Raw genomic sequence first — 9301 nt, 5'->3', positions numbered from 1 at the left:
AGGTACAAGAAGGCTGGTGACAACTGGCCCTCATGGATGAGATTTTTTTGATGGTTCTTTGCTCCTGGGCCATAATTTATGACTCCTTGGATTGAGATATCACTAAATAACAATAATATGAAAACTCATTAATGCTAGTCATATTTTTCATCTCTAAATCTTCAAGCTCCCAAGACCTACCTGTCTGAAGTCCTGCCCTGTTCCCAGCTACAAAGAGAAGGCACACACTGATGTTGCTCTTTAGTGACATCTCCGTCCAAGGAGTCATAAATTATGCGTGTGCGCGCTTATGTGTGGATGGAAATAGAGGAAGTGAGAAGCCACGATCTTGAGAACTCTCCTGGAATATCATCCCTGAGAAGTGGGTTCTGAGTCAAGCATCTCCATGACTCAGGCGGTTAGTGGGTCATGCCTGTCTGTGCTATGTCTGGGATACCATCTGAATCTTTGCATGGCCGTGCGGCTGCTCTTCTCCTTCTGGAACTAGACTCCCAACCATCGAGGGTCCTGCTTTTTCTAGATTCCCTGTGTTTCTCACGTGGGGCCTGGCACTTAGTGTGTGCTTACTGCATGCCTTTTTCCGGTAAAGTGAATACCCTGTAAATGTGTACATACACACGAATTTTTTAAAACTTTTTTTTTATTGATTCTTTGGGAATTTCACATCATGTACCCCAATCCCACTCATTTCTCAGTCCCTCCCTATCCAACCTTCACCCTTGCAGTGCCCCCCTCAACAAAATAAAATAAAAATTAATTAAAAACCCCCAAACATTTCACTCCTTCATTTCCTCTGCCTCTCCATCACCCCTTCATTCATCTCAGTGGTTTTGGGAGCTGTGGGTGTCACACAGTCTTTGGTCCAAACAGCTTTACTTGCAATTGTTCATTGAAATGAGTTGTTTGTCTGGTTCAAGGTCTCCAGCTTTTCGTACACCATCAATGCTGGACCCTCACTGAAATCCCTCTTGAGTATCTTGGTGTTGTCCTGAGTCATGGAGATTCTGAAGCTCTGGTTCCATAGGACATGCTCCTGCAGGTCATAGATGGGGTTGATGTTGGGTTGGGCAAACTCAAAGCACTGGATGTGGGTCTGGGTGGTAGCTGAGCTGTTTAGTTCCAGCCTCTGTTGGGACCACCTGCCTGTGGCAAGGGGTTGAGCCAGCTCTCTGGCACCCACACCATCAGGGGCAGCTCTCTTATGCCCTGTGGTGAGTGGTGGGGCCAGCGCTCCAGCTGCAACAGCCACAGAGTAGCAGGGCCAGAGCCAGCGAAGGGTGGGGCCAGCTCAGCATGGCCCTCGGATTTCAACACTTGTGGTTCACAAGGCCCCCAGTGGTAACAGGGACCATGGACGTCAATACAGAGCCCAGCTGCAGCAGGAGCAGGGACCCCCAACATGGCCCTTGGCAGCAGTCCGGGCTGGATATCACCATGGCCTCAGGTGGAAGCAAAGGCCACTCATATCAGCCTCTTCCTCACCGCCTTCTCTTCACTTCCGTCATCTCCACAGCGTGTGAACTGCTCTGCTTCTCTTTCACTCCCGTTTCTCCACCATTTTAATGGTGTCCGTCTGTGGGTCGCACTCATGAGTTTTAACAAAGGGAATACGCCTTTCGCAAGGACTCAGACTCAGAAGTAGAACTGTCAGTTTCCAGGAGATTTCAAAATGTCCTAGTCTGGCCTTCACATTTTTCTCTCATCGTACTTGTGGAGACTGCAGTACTGGCTTCCAGTCGTGAAGCTCAGCTTTCAGCTTTGTAGGGATGGACACGCACACACTCGCACACACACTCACACACGGTTGTGATGGCTTGTCTATTCTCACTGCTGTGGAATGATTTTTATTCAAAATTCCACAATATATCTGCCTGTTCCACTCCCTGGAATTGTTTCTGGATCTCTTTCTCTCTCTATATGGAGATATATAGATATCATATATACTTACATATAATATACTATACACAAACCAATTAATTGTATTAATACATATAGCATCATTAATTGGGATATATATCTTTATATATATACATATATATATATATATATATCAATCTGTGACTCTGTTCTAATAAAGGTCTTTAGGTGCAAATACTTAGCAATTATTTGAAGAATACTAGAAGAAACCACTCATGAAGTGTTTCCAAGTGACGCCCCCGGAGCCTGCATGCAGTGTGAAGCTCAGGAGAGTCTGAGAGAGTTGAATGTGTAGGAGAGTTCCTGGAGGGCGGCCTTAATGAGAAAGGAGGAGGAGAGCCGCAGTGAGCATGCCCACAGGAAGGTGAAGGCCAGACAGGAGTGGGCACGGGAGCAGGGGTTAAGTGGGAACCTAAAATCTGGCTAGTGTCAGTTCGGCCTTTCCTCTGACAGGTGGGAAGAGATGTGGCTGCTTTTGGAACCTGAGAGAATTTTTTTTTTTCCTTTTTAATTTTTAAAAAGGAAGTTAAACTGTGGTTGCCTTGGAGATCTGGCGGGGAAGTGGCAGGCGTCTGGGAGCTGGGTTAAGAGGCGGCTGTACCGGTTCATGTGTATATTAATGAGGTTGCTGGTGGGATAGAAAAGACCTGCAGGGAGAAACCTGGGGAAAAAGCGACAGAAAATGCTTATTCCGAAAAATGAGACCAGGAAGAGGCAGCTATTATGGCTGTAAAGGAGTGGGGTTTGCAACAAAATGGGTGCAAGGCAGATGGTGAAGTGGACTTGGAATTGAGTCTCCCGAACGGGCTGTTCCCTTAAAGGTTCCTTTTCCCCAGCGACACTGGGGTGAGACGTCCCTCAGTTAAGAGGGAAGGAGAGTTGGGTGGAGGACCCAGAGTCAGGCTTGAAAAGGCTTTTCTGAAAAAGCACAAAACAGTGCAGGACCCGGGGAGAAGAGAACCTGCAGAGTAAATCCCAACCCTTTGTAGTCTTCAGTTAACAAAACTTCAGCTTCCTCTCTAATCTCCTCGGTCTGTCATTCCTGGTGGTTCGAACTGCAACAGTCTTGATTCCTGCTATTCCAAGCCTGTTTGCAGTGTGGGTGTAGCTGAGTTCCCGCTGCATGTCTGTTTTATTGTTCCTTTCAGATAATCGGCTTTTAGCTTGACTGTTCCTGTTTTGTGTTTTGGTTTCCAATTTTGTAGCATTTCCCCTTGTCTTTGTTATATATTTTCTTCTGTGTTCTTTGGATTTATTCTGTTGTTCTTTCCCGAAGTGATTGCAAGCTGAGCTCATTAATTTTCAATCTTTCTTCTTTGTCTAATGCAATATTAAAGGCTGTAATTTCAGTCTAAATACCATGTTAGGTGAACTCGTGTCTTTATAATCATCTAGTTTTAAATATTTTCTGATTTCCATTTTGATTCATCCTTTGATCTTTGCAAACATGATAAAGATTGCAGAATATGATTTTATTTGTTTTTTATTTACTTATTTTTTTATATGAGCTTTATTGTGCTTGAAAGTGCTTGGTCATTCATTGGTTGACTCTCTTTAAAATTTTTCCTCCCTCCCTCTCTCTCTCCCTTCCACCCTCCTTCTTTCCTCCCTCCCTCCCTCCCTGCCCCCCTCCCTGTCTTCCTCTCTCCCTCTCTCCCTTCCTTCATTTCTCTTCCTTGTGTGGACTCAGATCCCAAGTCACATATGCTCAGAGGACAACTTGTTGGGGTCAGTTCCCTCTGTCCACTATATTGGTCCCAGGGATGGAACTCAGATTGTCAAACACAGCAGCAAGCACCTTTCCTCACCGAGCCATCTATCTCCTTGGCTCCTCTCTTTTTTTCTGACATTAGCTCCCACTGATGAATACTATTCTAGAACAGGGGTCAACAGACTATGGTGGCCTATGAGCCAAATCACTGCCCATGTTAGTTATTCTTCTGTTTCTCTGGCAAAATACCTTCCAGAAGTATCTTGAGAGAGGAGACTTTTATTTTGTGTCATGGCTCAGAGGATGTCTCCCATTATGGCCTAGAAGGCACAGAGATACGGTCATCTCATAGCCATGGTGGTAGGAACTAAGGTAGAGACACCTCACATGGCATCAATCAAGAAGTGAAGAGCCAGGACAGAAGCGGAGTGGCCGCCCATAACCCTTAAGGCCTACCTCTAAGGCCCCAAGCCTTTGTATTGGTCAACTACTCACATGCACGGGGCCTGCACTAGAGTGTGGTTGTTATGCCCAGTGTGACTCCATTGGAGAAGAGAGACTCTTTTCTCTCTCTTAGCAGGTAGGTATCAACTCTAAGTAACTTCCTGGTTAGGGGTGAGACTCTGTGTCCACTTTCCTCTTTCAGTGCTGGGGTTTTGTCTGGTTTGAGCCCATGTTCCTGGGGGGTTGTGTTATCCCGAGACTTGAGTGAGAGTCTTCCCACTCCGGGGGTCTTTCAGGAGGATCAATGGGGCTAGGGGAATTTGGGAGATGTGTGGTAGGTGGGACTTCATGTCCTGAGCTTCAGAGGGACATAACATGTGGCCTATCTAGACACGATCTAGGTCTGGGCTTCCAGCCTTGGTGGGGGTTCTAGAACTCAGGCCTGAGTCCATCTCTTACCAGGAGTCCACCAGAAGAGCTGCACCAATGTCAGTGGGATTTCTTCAGTGCTAGGGACATAAGCCTGGGGGGGGGGTGGTCCCCCTGTGACCTCAAAGGAGAAGCTAGAGGATCTCTGGGTGCTGGGATTGCACCGAGTGAGGAGTAGCTTGAAGGAGATTAAAACTGGATTTAGGAACTTGACATCTTTTGTACCACACAGTTATAATGTTGGTGATCTGCTTTCAGCTACTCCGGGACCAAAGTGTGTTTGCATATATACACCAATTAGTCTCAACCACACCCCAGGTGCCACCAATTACCGTCAATCAGGAGTTCATGTCTCAGGATCGGCCAGCAGGTAACCCAGTGAGAACATTCACTTTCTGGAAACTGCCCCATGCCCTTTTGTTTCTTTTTTCCTTTGGTTAATACTAGTGATCTTGCTAATTAGTGCAATGAGTTAAGAAATGGGTTTTCATTGGTGATATAGGTGTAGGTGGGCTATTAATAAGTATAATGGTATTAGAAAGCCATGCTTATTAGCAAAATCGGCGCTTCTCACACGTTGTGGATTGAGTTAAACGCTTCAGAGAAAACCTTAAACTTGCAAGCACAAGGCCCAAGAACCTGACAAACTGGGGCCCGTGTCTTCAGGATTTGTGCCTAGGGCTTGCTGTCTACAGGTTTCTCCCACACCCAGGATTCTGGCTGCCTGGTGCCAATGAGAAGGGCAACCTAATTCTGACTGATGGAATATTATTTTGGCATGCAAAGTGGCTGGGTGGCGAGTAGAGGGGACTGTGTATTCACTGAGCTTATGGACCAAGTTTCGTGAATTGTTTTCGTCTTAAACTTGTGGATGCTTGTCTAACGAATCCCTGTATGTGTAGGAGTGCAGGGAGAGAAGGAGAGGAGGAGGAAGAGGGAGATGCAGGAGGGAGAAGAAGAGGGAGATATTAGGTTAAGTTACTCTTTATCTGGATCCACGGCCTTGCGAAGTCAACACATACACCATTTGATCCGAGCCCTATTTTTGTATGATTGGCAGAGAACTTGAAGGAGAGTGACTTCACCTGCCTTAACTTTTAACTTTTGGCATCTGCTCTTATCCGTTAAAATGGATCCAGTAGCTAGGAACTAGCTTGCAGCATCCAAGGAATGAAATGCATGCCCGTGGGGAATCATAATCTCACTGGGGCACAGCAGGATTTTGTACATGCCTCACTGTTCAGCTGAAAACCTGAGGCTCAAGTACTTGTGACCACGTAATCCTTAAGCAGCCAAGGAGATGACTCCTTTCATGATGCCAGGCTGCCCTCCCCCCCACGCCCCAAGGCTTTACTGACAAGAGGAGAAAAGTGTCTCAGGCACTTAAAAAGGACCCAAGGGCTTGAAAGGAAAAAACTCACTGCCTAGAGCTGTTGTTAGGCCCCATGTTTAGAGATGCCCAGAGAAGGAACCCTTGTTGGCTCTTCTTGTGTGCTGTGAAGACCTTGCTGGACTGGCCAACAGTGAGCTTGACTTTGGTAGCTTTCAAAGGTCTCTGAGTTGGGCAGATGTATAGAGGCAGTGCAAAATCTACCCAGGTGATGCTAATATCCTGGCGAAGTTGGGAATTCACCCACTGTTCCTGCACCCGCTTCCCATACAGCACAGATGGCAAACACTTTGGCCGCACGGACTGTGCAGTCTGTCGTGAGTGCTTAAGTTTGCCTTTGGGGCTTGTGAGGGAAAGGAACCACCCACAGACGGCGTGCAGGCTAGTGAGTACCCTGTGTGTGTCCCAGGAAAAATGTGGTGACCAGATGGACGTTTGAATATTGTACAATTTTCACGTGTCACAAAGTAGTAATTATTATTATTGTTGTTTTTTCCACCTGTGATTTAAAAATACAAATTTTTTTCTTAGCTTGTGGGCCATACCCAACAGGCACAGACCAGATTTGCCAAATAAGCCAGAAGCTCTTTCTTTCCATCCCTTGCTCTGTCTTACTGGAGTCCCCATCAAAATTTCCTTGTTGCAACTAACTCTTCCTTAGCATATTATTTCAAGTTGAAAATTAAATTATTTAACACTTAATAATTAAATTATCTAATAATTGATGATTAATAAAATTTTTAATAATGATCTGTTCCAGTGATTAAAACATCAGTTTTGCTTGGAAAGGTAGACTTTCACCAAGGCTGCTGGTGAGGACATCTCTAAAGCTGTATAGTGTTGACTTTCCCTGGGAACTGGAGGAGCTGAGGATGCACCCCTTCAAGTGTGCCACTTTGGATCGTTGATTATTTCGAGCTGAAGTGACTTGGAAGTGTCAGAGGCCTGGAGGAGCTTTCTCTGAACCCCTCCCCTGCCTGAGGACAGATGACCCACAGGGAATGCTGTTGTCCTCAGTTCCGTTCCCGGGAGCCTCATCAATAAGGAAGATGCACTTCTATCCCAGGAGATGGAGACACAAGTTGGTACCACACAGAGAAGGCACATCATCATACCTAGCCCATCCATGCTCCCACTGGCCTCTTTCCTAAGAATGATATTTTCTCCCTTCCTTTACTACATCACCTCTATGCTCTATTTTTAACTACAAAAATCTCACCATTCTTTGGGGCATCTACACTTTCTCCATGAAATTTGTATGTTTTCACATGATAATCTGACTGTTGTAAGTTTATCATGAAATCAATTATGGAAACTTAGGGGCAGAGGGAAATATTTTCCCTTCCAAAATTGCCTTTGTCAGGGAGGAGGTTTTAGTCATGGACCACAGCAACGCAGGCAGAGAGCCACAGAGACAGAACGTATCTGTATTGCCTCTTCTTATTTGAATAATTTATTAATTCACTCAACAACACTTATTAAATAATCTCAGGGCCAAATACCTCTGCTAGTAAAGGACAGGGTCTTGCCTGTAGTGCTTTCTAGAATAAGCCCTCTTTTTGTCTTGGAAGAAGCTGTCCTGTTCCCCTGTCTCTGGGCAGTGTTGTTTATCTTACTACTCAGAGGGGGTCAAGCCCTTGGGTAGTTCTCACTGAGCCGTGCCCCACACAATGAATTAGCTCTTCTGCTGGACCATTCAAGTCCATCATCCCTACATGTCTGCTCCTGTTTTCTTGATCAATGGATTTAACTGACCTCGATTTGTTTCCTGTGCTAGATAGCATCTCAAGGGCTCTTTAAATGTTATTGCTAGGCTCAGAGCCTAAAGCACAATAGGTGCTCAGTAAGCATGTTATGGGCATTTAACAGATAGTGTTGAGCCCTACCATGTGCCAGGCACATTGTTCAGGACAGTGAACAAGACAGGCAGCTATCCTCACCATTATGCAGATTCTTGCCATCTGATAGCAAAGGAAATAAGGGAAATACTTTAAAAGGTGGAAAGCGTTGTGAAGAAGAGAAGGTCAGAGACGAGAACCTTGGGGAATATGCATGGGCTGTAGCTAGAAACAGGATGAAAGCCAAGTTTCTGTCTGAGGGTAGGGGAAGCGCCTGTCAAAGTCCAAGAAGCTTGTTTGATTCTGGAATGTTCCAGACACAGTAGGATGGTCAGCGAGGCTAGGGACAAGGAAGAAAGGGAAAGGACTGTTTAATTGCAGGCTTTTGAGGGATGCAGAACACATCCACTTCGAAGATGTAGTGACTTAAAAAGAACTAAGACTAGAGAGAAGAATGACTTCTCCCGATCACGGCTGATGAGTGTTTGATCTGGAGTCTTGGAGCAGGATTCTGATAGCTGCCGGAGTCCTGTGGAGAGCTCTGACAGGTTCAGACCCCTCAGGTATTTGTCACCCTGGCGGAAAAGACAAAGGCTTCACAGCCTTGTAAGAGCCTTGTCTTGGTGCCCTATCCTGAGTGAAAGAGCGAGGGTAGGCTAGGATTCAATCAGACACTGCGTCCGGGGATAGAGAGTCGATCAGAGTCTTTCTAGGACCAGGGACTTTGAAGCTGCTGTATTTCTGCCTAGGCAGGATGTGGTTTTGTTTTGAAACCTTTTAACAGATGACAAGATATGGCCCCAGGTGTTTTCCAGAGCAGAGGTCTTTGCTAAAGTGGTTGGACAGTCACTTGCTTTCAAAGCTAGGGACTGCCCTGGAGGGTAAAACCATTCGAAGAATGTTTTATATTTGCAAAATGTTGCTCTGACACGTTGTCATTTGCTTCTTCCAACAGTTCCGTGAGGTTGGAGAGTTTCTCAGGTGCATCATATATTTGGGAGAAAGGGAAAGGGTGAAGGACTCGAAGAAGTCATGGAGGCCATTATGATGGTCATGCCACGACCACAACCACCACCACCACCACCATCAACACTTTTGTTTGTTAGGAAGTGCAGAAAAGTATAAGGTATAGCTTCTGCTTGTGAGAAATTTATAATCTAGTGGGTAGAGAAATTCATTCCTTCATTTGTTTGTTCATTCATTAATATATTTCATGAAACACTGTCTTCATTCTGTAAGTTGTTGCCTTGCTATATTCTAGAGAATTATTGCATTTCCACATGCAGATTCCCAAAGTATAAAACATGGCTCCTGCCCTGTAAGAAATATAGCGAAGTGTTAGAGTAGGAACACTCTAGAGTGGAACCCTACAAGGAAAGCAATTCATTCAGTGTCCATACTTTTCACATTGTGACTTGGTGTTTGTCATCTATAATGTTCGTACTCAAGAACTTCACAGTTGAGTTACAGGAAAAAAAAAACCATAATATTTTTAGCTAAGTTTATGGTTTAAGCTTAGTTAAGCAACTCAACAGCTGCCTTCATTGCTATTCTGGTCTGCATACGTCCCTG

This window comes from Microtus ochrogaster, chromosome 15, assembly GCF_000317375.1.
Source record: "Microtus ochrogaster isolate Prairie Vole_2 chromosome 15, MicOch1.0, whole genome shotgun sequence".
In the NCBI taxonomy this organism is placed as follows: Eukaryota; Metazoa; Chordata; class Mammalia; order Rodentia; family Cricetidae; genus Microtus; species Microtus ochrogaster.
This window is presented reverse-complemented; position numbering follows the sequence as displayed.